The following is an 11,336-nucleotide window of genomic DNA, read 5'->3' as shown; positions in this document are numbered from 1 at the left end:
CTGCACACACACACACACACACACACACACACACACACACACACACACACACACACACACACACACACCTCTCTCTGAGAGCACAGAGAACACAGTCTCTGCACACACACACACACACACACACACCTCTCTCTGAGAGCACAGAGAACACAGTCTCTGCACACACACACACACACACACACACACACACACACACACACACACACACACACACACACACACACACACACCTCTCTCTGAGAGCACAGAGAACACAGTCTCTGCACACACACACACACACACCTCTCTCTGAGAGCACAGAGAACACAGTCTCTGCACACACACACACACACACACACCTCTCTCTGAGAGCACAGAGAACACAGTCTCTGCTCTCTCGGCTGCCATCTCTGCCTGTGCCGTCCTCTCTCTACAGCCAGACTGTGGTCACTCAGCCTGTATCTGGTTAGGGTCTTTCTCACTTTATGCTCTTTCACACAGCTCAGGTATTCTGCTGGTTTATAATCTCTTTTCAGGAGTAAATAGAGTTCCATCTTTTTTTGTAATTTAGTAGCATCTTTCCAATAGGTGATGTAATTTTGTTTTTGTAATTGTATAATTTGGTTGGGCCAGATAGTGCTGTGCTGGTCTGGCTGTAGTTTCAGCATCAGCTGTGAGAGTGCGCTCCGGTGCCGGTTCTGCTCCTGACACCGCAGGGCTTCAGCCTGATATGAGCTCGGGTCACTGCGCTCCGGTGCCGGTTCTGCTCCTGACACCGCAGGGCTTCAGCCTGATATGAGCTCGGGTCACTGCGCTTCAGGTGCTGGTAGAACTTCACAGCTCTTTTTTGGATACTGATCAGTAAGGGTTATTGTCCTAATTCAGCTCTGCACGAGTTGTTTGGTGTCGCTCTGTTTACTTTTAGGGTGCTTTTACAAATTTGGGTATGAAGAGTTTCAATTTCCTCTTTTTCCCATTTTGAAAAATCTTGGGTTTTTAGAGGTCCCCATACCTCACTGCCGTACAGAGCAATTGGTTCAATTATTGCTTTTAGGATTTTTAGCCAGGTTTGAATTGGAATTTCATGTCGAATAGTATTTTTAATCATGTAGAAGACTCTCATCGCTTTTGCTTTCAGTTCATTCACAGCCAGATTAAAGTTCCCTGTTGAACTCAGTTTTAGACCCAGATATGTGTATTCGTGGGTGTGTTGGAGGACTTGGTTTCCTGCTCTGAAGATGTATTTATTTTCTCTACACCTGGATCTATTTTGAAAAATCATTATTTTGGTTTTTGCGAGGTTAATTTTGAGAGCCCACGTTCGACTGAATGTCTCTACGACGTCGAGGAGCTGCTGTAGTCCTTCTTTAGTTTGTGACAGAATGACTAAATCATCTGCAAAGAGGAGACATTTAACTTCTGATTCAGTCAGGGTCAGGCCGGGGGCAGGGGAATTATTTAATGCTTTGGCTAGTTCATTTATATAAATGTTAAATAGAGTGGGGCTCAATGGGCACCGTTGTCTGACTCCTCTTTGTTGGGAGAAAAATTCTGTTCGTTTATTCCCTATTTTTACAGCACATGTATTATTTTTATACATGGTGCTGATCAAATCAAATGTTTTCCCTCCAATCCCATTTTCCAATAGTTTTAATTTAGGAAGAGTCCTTCATGCCAGATCGAGTCGAAAGCCTTCTCAAAGTCAATAAAGCAAGCAAAGACTTTGGATTTATTTTGGTATACATGTTTATCAATGATCGTGTGAAGGGTGTAAATGTGGTCAGATGTTCTGTGTTTGGGCAGAAATCCAATTTGACTTTTGTCCAGAATTTTGTGGGTTTTGAGAAAGTTCTGTAATCTTATATTAATAATCGAACAGAATATTTTCCCCAGGTTGCTATTGACACATATGCCTCTGTAATTGTTTGGCTCATATTTGTCTCCTTGTTTAAATATTGGTGTGATTAGGCCTTGGTTCCAGGTGTCGGGGAAATATCCTACTCTCAAAAAATGGTTAAATAATTTGATTATTGCGTTTTTGAATTTGTCGTTGGTGTATTTGATCATTTCATTTAATATTCCATCAATACCACATGCCTTGTTGGGTTTTAAGGCATGAAATCTGTCTGTAAGTTCATTTATTGTGATTGGAAAATCCAGGGGGTTCTGATTGTCTTTAATTTTTTCTTTCAGGATTTCTAATTTAGTTTTTAGTTCATTTCGAGCAGGATTTGTTTCAGTTGTTTTGTACAGATTTTCAAAGTGTGTCCTCCATATGTTCCCGTTTTGAATGGCCAATTCTTCCTGGTGTGGTCTATAGAGTGTGTTCCAATTGTTCCAAAAGTTACTGGTATTTATTGACTCCTCCATTGCTTGAAATAGTTGTTCTGTGTGTTCTTCCTTTTTTACTCTTAGAGTTTGTTTGTACAGTCTACGGGTTTCGTGATATTGATGGCGGAGTTCTTCATTGTCAGGATCTCTGTGTTTTTGATTTGAAAGATTTCGTATCGTTGTTCGGATATTTTTGCACTCACTGTCAAACCACATTTCTTTGGTGTTTTTTGGTTTCCTTTTTGATGATTTATTTTTCAAATTGCACATGGATGCTGATTGGTTGAATATTTTGATAATGTCACTAAGTGCCAGATTTATGCCTAATTTATTTTGTGAATATGTGTTCATTATGAATTTGTCCAATAATAATTTGATCGTTTGACTTTCTATTGCATTTTGGTAATTTTCTGTGCTGTTATTTGTCCACTTGTAGTGTGGTTGCAGCCTCAGTAAATGAGAGAGCTGTCTGTGCGATTCATTGCTATGAGTTTGTCTTAAATACAGTGTAATTTTACAGTGGTCTGACAGAGGTGTTTGAGGACTGACTGTGAATGCCCTGAGATGCACTGGGTCAATGTCTGTGATGAAGTAATCTACAGTACTGTTACCCAGGAAAGAATTAAAGGTGTAACAACCAAAAGAGTCTCCCCGTATACGACCGTTCACTATATACAGGCCCAGTGATCGACAGAGCTCTAGGAGGCTCTTCCCACTTCTGTTTGTGTATTTGTCATAATTGTTTCTGAGATGGTATGAGGGCAGAGAGTGGCTGGTGTTTGTGATATATGTGACCAGTCACGGAAACTAGGGACACAAGTCGGTTCTGGGGCATTTTGAGTTATTCATAGATTCTGAGAGTGTAATATCCAAGCTTTCCAACGATGTGTAACATGTGGAAATCTGATAATATTTGGAGAAGTTGTGGCCATTTTAAAGTAGGCACTTAAAAAAGCTCAAAGAGGAGAAAACGAGCTAAAGATTGTGCAGTTCTCACCTGTCTCTGCTGCTGGGGGTGACAATAGGGCTCATTTACATCTCATTTAGATAAGCCATACCCCCTGTAAAGCTCCTCCATGTGCTTTACAGCTTTTTTTACACTTCGAATGAGTGCACTTCTGCCGCACTAGGCGAAAAACAATTGTGCTGCACCTCTATTTGCAACGTACCAGCAACAACACACAAAGACCAATAATGCCATATAGCCTGCATATAACGCGAAACCAGCAACAACACACAAAGACCAATATGCCATACATATAACGCAAAACCAGCAACAACACACAAAGACCAATATGCCATATAGCCTGCATATAACGCAAAACCAGCAACAACACACAAAGGCCAATATGCCATATACATACAGTATAACGCAAAACCAGCAACAACACACAAAGACCAATATGCCATATACATATAACGCAAAACCAACAACAACAAACAAAGACCAATAAGCCATAGGCCTACATATAGCGCAAATAGTACGCAACGCTCGTGTGCCCAAAATGTCAACAATATTAAAGTTTATGTAGGAGGCAAATGCCTGCTGGCATTTTTCTTTAAGCAGTCATTTCTGCAATTTTCCAAATAATCACATTTCACCTCCTCAAATTACTGTTGCAAATCTCTTTACACCACTTTCTTATGTGCGTATACACACACAAATGAAATGTCCGCAAGCACATTATATCATCAGCAGGTTCAGCATCTTAAATAACGACTAAAGAGCAAATGAAGCTTAACTTACATTTCAGAAACACGCACGGCAGGCCTTCATCGCAGCAGCAAAGGTCTTAACTGCATCCTCTATTTCGATTCTCCGTCACATATGAAACAGCCAGCCACCGCTGTCAGCGAGCCGAGCCGCCGTATTGAAGCACTGAGGGCGAGCGCGCTGCGCCCATACCTCCGGTTCAGTTTCCCGAGCCCACGAAGTGCGGCGAAAACATTTTCGGTGTAACTGCCAGACGGTTCATCTCGTCTGCGACAATCTTTGCGGCATCCATCTTCATTGAATTTTGATATCAGAGAGAGCTGGCCAGAGCACAGCATAATAAGTAGCCATGTGGTTGACTTGGAGGGCGGGGGCAAAAGCGCCGGGTTATTCAGTATGGAAATACACACAGACAATGACACGCCACGCCCCTACTGCATGCTAGAATCTCCGAAAACAAGCCGATTTCAACCTCAAAATGTAAGCTTTTAAATATACCAATACTGCTAACTCAAACATGGAGAGGCTTCTTCGTGATTTCAATTAACAGATTCTCCAAAAAATTGAAAATCACAAATTTTGAAAAAAAACTCTTCTTTCTCATTTTGCTCGAAAGTTGTGCTGCCGACTTGTGTCCCTGGTTTCTGTGACGGGTCACATATTTGTCTCCCTGTGTATTGACAAAGTCTGGTTCATTTCCAGTTCTGGCATTTAGATCGCCACACATTAACACATTCCCTTTTGTCTGGAAATGGCTGATCTCATCCTGCAGGATGGAGAAGGTTTCTTCATTATAATAGGGAGACTCAGCTGGCGGAAGGTATATAGCACACAAGAATATGTGACGGTCTGTGGAGACGATGTCTTTGTGGATTTTTAACCAGATATTATTTTTTCCGTTTTGTATAGCTGTGATCGAGTCTATGAGTTGTGCTCTATACCATATCAGCATTTCCCCTGACTCTCTGCCCTGAGTCACCCCTCTTAGTTTCGTTGATGGTAAAACTATTTCCCTAAATCCAATTGGGCAGCCAGTGGACAAATCTCTTACATTCCATGTTTCCTGTAGTATTATAATGTCAGAATTCAGAATTTCTTTTTTAAAGTCCGAATGTTGGCTCTTGATACCAAAAACAGAGGACCTCAGTCCTTGAATATTCCAACATGTGACTTTCAGGGAATATGAGCTCATTAAATAATCACATTTGTTATTTCAAAACAAGACAGACATCAGTATATTGAATTGACAAATCAAGAAGAATATTATATAAAATATTATGATCCAAGAAATTAAGTTAAATGTATAAATTAGGTCAAATAAATACTAAAAAGATATCATATTCATATTATATATATATATACATATACACACATATATATATATATATATATATATATATATATATATATATACATACATACATATATATACACATACATACACACATACACACATAGGCTATACATACATATACATACACACACACACACACACACACACACACATACTATACACACACACATATATATATATATATATATATACATACACACACACACACACACACTTTTTTTTAGTTTTTTTTATAATATGAGGTTTCTAAATATCTGATAAAATGAGTATAAAATAAAAATAAACACATACACATGCATACTTTTTTTTTCAAGAATAGTAAATATGTTTCTAAGAATCTGATTTTAAAATAAGTAGAAATAAAACACACATACACACATACACACTCGTACATACTTTTTCATTTTCTTTACTCGCTTTTTTTTTGTGTGTGTGTGAGTCACTAACCCATGAGGTGTGAGCACAGCAGAGTCAGCATGTGCTGGATGTTTGTGAGGTCTCTGGATGGAGATGAGGCCGGCTGGCTGGGGACTGTGCTGGGGCTGCAGTGGGTCAGTGATCGGCTGGCTGGGGACTGTGCTGGGGCTGCAGTGGGTCAGTGATCGGCTGGCTGGGGACTGTGCTGGGGCTGCAGTGGGTCAGTGATCGGCTGGCTGGGGACTGTGCTGGGGCTGCAGTGGGTCAGTGATCGGCTGGCTGCTTCAGCGTAGCTCCGGCTGTCCGGCTGCTGCTCCTGCTGATGGTCATGTGGATGAGAAGGCAGGGGGGCTGCAGGCCTGTGCCCGGTTGCATAAAGCACCTTAAGTGACATTTTCCCTTAAGTTCGCCCTTATGTTTCCCTTAAATCTAATGGTGTTGCAGAAAATACTTAACGGTTTTTTTAAGTGAAACGTCATAAACACTTAGAATTTCCCTTAAATGCTGTTTTTTCCCTTAAGTAATCCCTTAAAAAGCGTTAACTGTTGCATAAAACCCCTTAACGGTCATTTCCCTAAGTATAATTTAAGGTTTGGAAATCGTAACCTTAAGAGTAACGCGGACAAAAATAAGACGACATGGCTGAATTTATGGAACCAGTTGAAGATAATTATGTGCAAAGACGAATTTTTAGAGATCGGGAGAACCCTTTGGACCATCTTAGCGATGAAAAATTGTTGCTTGAATACCGGTTTGATCGACGCGCAATTTTTGACATCGCTAACAAACTAGACGGCGACCTTGACCATGTCACACATCGCAACCACTCTTTACCTGCAGTGTTACAACTGCTTATAGCACTGCGTTTTTTTGCAACTGGAAGTTTTCAGACGGTAGTGGGAGATGTTTTCCACGTGCATAAATCGTCTGTCAGCAGAGTGGTTCACCGGGTTGCGGGGGCTCTTTCCCGTCATTTAAACGCAACGGTCAAGTTTCCATCCCATCATGACCAGGAGGTCATTCAAACCAGTTTTTTTCGGAAAGCAGGTTTTCCTCGCATATGTGGTGTTATTGACGGCACACATATCAGAATACAGGCGCCCCAAACACACGAATACCAGTACGTAAACCGAAAAGGCTACTATTCAATTAATGTACAATTAGTGTGTGACCATCTCTGCAAAATTACAAATGTTGTTGCATCATGGCCCGGGAGTACACATGACTCCAGGATTTTGGCGGAGAGCAAACTAGGGAGTGATTTTGAAGCTGGAGTGCACACTGGTCTCCTGCTCGGGGACAGTGGTTACCCCTGCCGTCCATGGCTCATGACGCCCTTCATGAATCCCCGTAATGCTGCACAGGCATGTAATTAATTAATACGTATATTCCTATGAAGGTATAATTTGGTGCCTAAAAGATTTGCATGGAAAATGTTAATCAAATTGTGAGCATTAATGAAATATTAGCAGTAGTTTACTGAATTATAAATGTATTAAAATATGTACTTAAAATAGGTATGCACTTTCTATTGTGTTGCTGCTACACATTGTCAATTCTGTAACACCTTACCTGATTTGCGTATGTTTTAAAATAATCAAAGCCTCAAATATTTTGCACTCTGAAAGAAAATCTTTTATGCAATACTTCATAGTATTTATCTTAAAGGTATTGTAGGTAGAAATCCACAAAAATACTTTTTGTTCAAATTTGTTTAAATTGTCTTTATATATCAATGCATAATTAAAATGTAAGTACTCTGGAAAAGAAATTATAAAAATCGAGTGTCTGTAGTCCTCTCAGGACTGCAATAAACACAGCTCATTATTCCATTAACTCCCACTCCCTCCCTACTCGGCTCCTTCCAAAGCCACTCCCCCAAAACACATGAACGCGCGATCCCGGCCGTTCGCTCAGCTGGAAGAGTCGGACGCGTTTACCAGCTGTACCAGATGTAGTGACATCATGTCAGAATCACAAGTAATAAAATAACTAACTTTATCAGTATGAATATAAACAATTAACATGGCTGTAAATACTCACTATCCAGCTCGCATATCGATACTGGTAAAGTTTAAAATATTTGACTAGCTCGTAACGGAATCAAACTCAATATAAGGCGAAGCTATATAGCTTCATTGATACACGTTTGCCGTTACTATCAGTTAAACTGCGATGAAGGTGAATTTTTAAGATTCATAACATAAGATTGTTTACAGATAAACTGAGTAACATACACTCAAACACCTTCTCACAACTGCATTGCAGACCCAAGATAATATAACACACACACACACACACAACATATATTGTATAGCACATACAGATACAACATAAAGACATAGGTAAACATATGTAGAGCATATAACAACAAACCAAACGTGAAAAAACGGAGCAGGTAGAGTTCACGGTGAAAATAGGAACACAGTTTAGGCAGAGGGTAAAGCTAGGTATAAAAATAGATCCCCTAAACTTTTTAACCTAAAGTTAGATTTGGCGAAATTAAACAAAACAGCTTTCAACTGCAGATAGGCCTATTGCTTATTTATCGTCTCAACCCTGGCTCACTAACAGTAACGTTATACCAGTCGACACCAAAGTTACACTGTCATAGCTAAGCCAGTACCGTTAGTTATGCTACGTAACGTTAGGTAGCTATATTAGGTAGCTACGTGTGCTAATGATACATGCTTCATGAAAAAATAAATGCCCTCAAAATGAAAACAGCAAGATTACCTGTCCAGCAGAAATAAAGCCATCATGGAGTCACTTTTCAGCCCCTTGAGATCCCTCAGTAGTCGCCGACGCTGGAAAGCCACGCCGATATTGACTCTCGTATGATTTCTTATTTATCCAAAGACTTTTTGTTCATAGCCTTTTCAAATACTGTCTTCCTTTTTTTAACCTGTCTGACTTCGCTGCCTCTACAGTATATGCAGGTAACGTTACTGAGAATTTTGACTGTTCTTTCTCTGCCATTATTGTTATTACTAGCTTCCGTGCCTCTTCAAACGGGTGCGCGCATTTGGGCTCCTCTTGTATCAGCAGAGGTGGTATCCATGGTAGCGAGGGAGAGTGACAGTCGCCCCAGCCAATCATTTCTTTCGTCCCGAATGGAATAATGAGCTGTGTTTATTACAGTCCTGAGAGAACTACAGACACTCGATTTTTATAATTTATTTTCCAGAGTACTTACATTTTAATTATGCATTGATATATAAAGACAGTTTGAAAAAAATTGGAAAAAGTATTTTTGGGGATTTCTACCTACAATACCTTTAAAGCACTGTTTATAGCCTACTGGTAAAAATCTTTATTATTTTTTCTTTATTTTTTTTACCCGATTAGGAAAAGTACAATAATGCGCTGACCCACACAAGGTCGATTATTGAGAGGACCATCGGACAGCTGAAGCGCAGGTTTCACTGTCTCCACAGCGAACTGCGTATTGAGCCTTCAAGGGCATGCAGAATTATTGTAGCGTGTGTTGTGCTCTTCAACCTTTCCAAGAGGTATTCTGCTATCGCAGAAGAGGATGAGCACGGGAATGAAGAGGGCTATGAGGAACTGCATCTGATTCAAAATCACGATTTCCAACAGGCTGGATATGCTGCTAGAGATGCCATTGTAAATGCTTTCTTTAACTGATAATATAGTTGTATTAATAGTAGTCATCTTAATAAGAAGAAATAAGAAGTAGTAGTAGTAGTAGTAGTAGTAGTAGTTTTTATTATTATAACACACACACACACACACAATCTGAAATCTAAAAAAACAATTGTCAAAAAATTACTCAATTGTAGTTATTGTTATTTTTCCTTCAGCCTTTAGCGGTAAAAGTTTGTTATTTAGAATAAAATTATAGAGCTCCTGATTTTCCGTCTCCTTCTTTAGTTTGTCAATCTCCAGCTGCAGTTTCTCCTTTTGAAGCTGCAGAACCTCTCTCTGCAGTTCCAGCACATCTTCTCTTGATTTGGCTGCAGGTGATATTTGCGGTCTTCTGAAATACGCAAGTAATGGGGAAAATTAAGAAAATCTTAAAAAATAATATTAAAGCTGTTCGTTGGATTAATTATAGGCTGAAGCAATAGTTAACATAAGTCATTACTTAGGGGTTGCCTGTATCGGCGTTCTGCTGACGATCTGATGGTGCTGAAGTTGTTTTTCAGAGTGCTGCAAGGGTCTAAATGTGACATTAATGTCAGTTAAATCATTATGTTATAACGTATTATGTCTCTAATGATGTCAAAATAATAATGTATCCTCTAAGCCACTGTTATTATATGATGATACAGGAAAATAACTTAATGCCTCACTCTATGTTACACTGTTGCACTGGTTCAGCTTCACTCTCTAAACCGCCACAGATGCCAGACAGGACAGGTGAGTCAGCTCCAATGATGTTTTGTACCATTATAGTACAGTCCGACAACTCAGCCGGTGGGGGTCCTCCACCTGTTGGTCAGTTTTGTAATCGTTAGGTCTTAACACTGTACAGCAATAAAGCGCACTCTTCACCAGGGTGCGGTGCTTACAATCTTAAAAGCGTAGCGCTAGTCTTGCTCAATCTTACCTGTTTTGTTGGCTTCTTTCTTATAAGCGCTCAACTCTTTTTTAAGATTCCTTGCGTTGATTTTTTCCGTTATTTCTTCCCACTGTTTCTGTTTTTTTGCAGCAGTTACATGGGGATTTAGTTTGCTTTTCAAAATTGTTTTTCTTTTATCATATTCGTCAAGAAGAATGCATTTCTCCTCCTCTGTCCAATTAGGCTTTCTTTTTTTGTTTTCTTTATCCATTCCGATATCCTAGCCTACTTTATTAGCCTACTTTATTTGATGAAAACGCGTAATTGCTAGTGTTAGTGTTTTGCGTATCTATGGCAACAACAGACTTTTATAACGTGAATCCAGGATCGCTGTCGTGAAACACTTAAATGTTTCCCTTACCTAAGAGAACCGTTGATGAGATTATATGCAACACCCTTAAGTTATTCTCTTAGGTAAGGGGAAATCGCCCCTTAAGTATCACACTTAAGGGAAAAACTTAAGGTGCTTTATGCAACCGGGCACTGGTCATGCGGTGTGTTCCAAGGGGGAGCACAGAGCCTGTCGTGGGGTTCCTCCGGTCAGGGCTGAAGTGGTGGAGGGGGTGGTGTTTTGAGGGGTGTCCCTGCAGTGGCTCTATGGGGTGTCCATGAGGTCGCTGCGGTGCGCTGGAGCTGCGGTTGAGTGCGATGTCCTTCAGGGTTTTGGCAAAAATGGGGACTGTCCTTCTGTGGAGGTGGACATGGTCATATAGGCTGCTGAGATTCAGTGTGGGGTGCTGAGCCAGGTGTACGTTGGGCTTTAGGGCACAGTCTCTGGATACTCTAGCATTTATATGCCTGATGGTGTCTGGGTGGAAGTCCGAGCGCAGTAGCAGGGTGGAGAGGATGATTTTGGAGTTGGGGAAGTTGGAGGATGCCTTCTCAGTCACGTTTATGAGAGCTGCAGCTACTCTCTCTCGCTGAGCTCTGAGGTCGTTGGTGCCGGTGTGGATGAT

The 11,336-nt window shown here is 40.5% G+C and overlaps 1 long non-coding RNA gene and 1 pseudogene across 2 annotated transcripts in view; one reads left to right on the top strand and one right to left on the bottom strand.

The window, feature by feature from the left end:
* Positions 1 to 11,336, bottom strand: part of LOC143731495 (butyrophilin subfamily 1 member A1-like) — a 329,271-nt pseudogene that overhangs the window by 70,032 nt on the left and 247,903 nt on the right. The gene's annotated exons all lie outside the window — the stretch shown is intronic.
* LOC143731500 (uncharacterized) lies at positions 6,271 to 10,377 on the top strand. Its single transcript, XR_013200778.1, has 3 exons — positions 6,271 to 6,454; positions 6,730 to 6,786; positions 10,262 to 10,377. It is a non-coding gene; the product is annotated as an uncharacterized LOC143731500 (long non-coding RNA).

The sequence above is a fragment of the Siphateles boraxobius genome, unplaced genomic scaffold, assembly GCF_051911475.1.
Source record: "Siphateles boraxobius isolate OS27281-9 unplaced genomic scaffold, OSU_SipBor_1 87, whole genome shotgun sequence".
Lineage (NCBI taxonomy): Eukaryota > Metazoa > Chordata > Actinopteri > Cypriniformes > Leuciscidae > Siphateles > Siphateles boraxobius.
The sequence above is the reverse complement of the archived record's forward strand: the minus strand, read 5'-3'. Positions and strand labels throughout refer to the sequence as shown.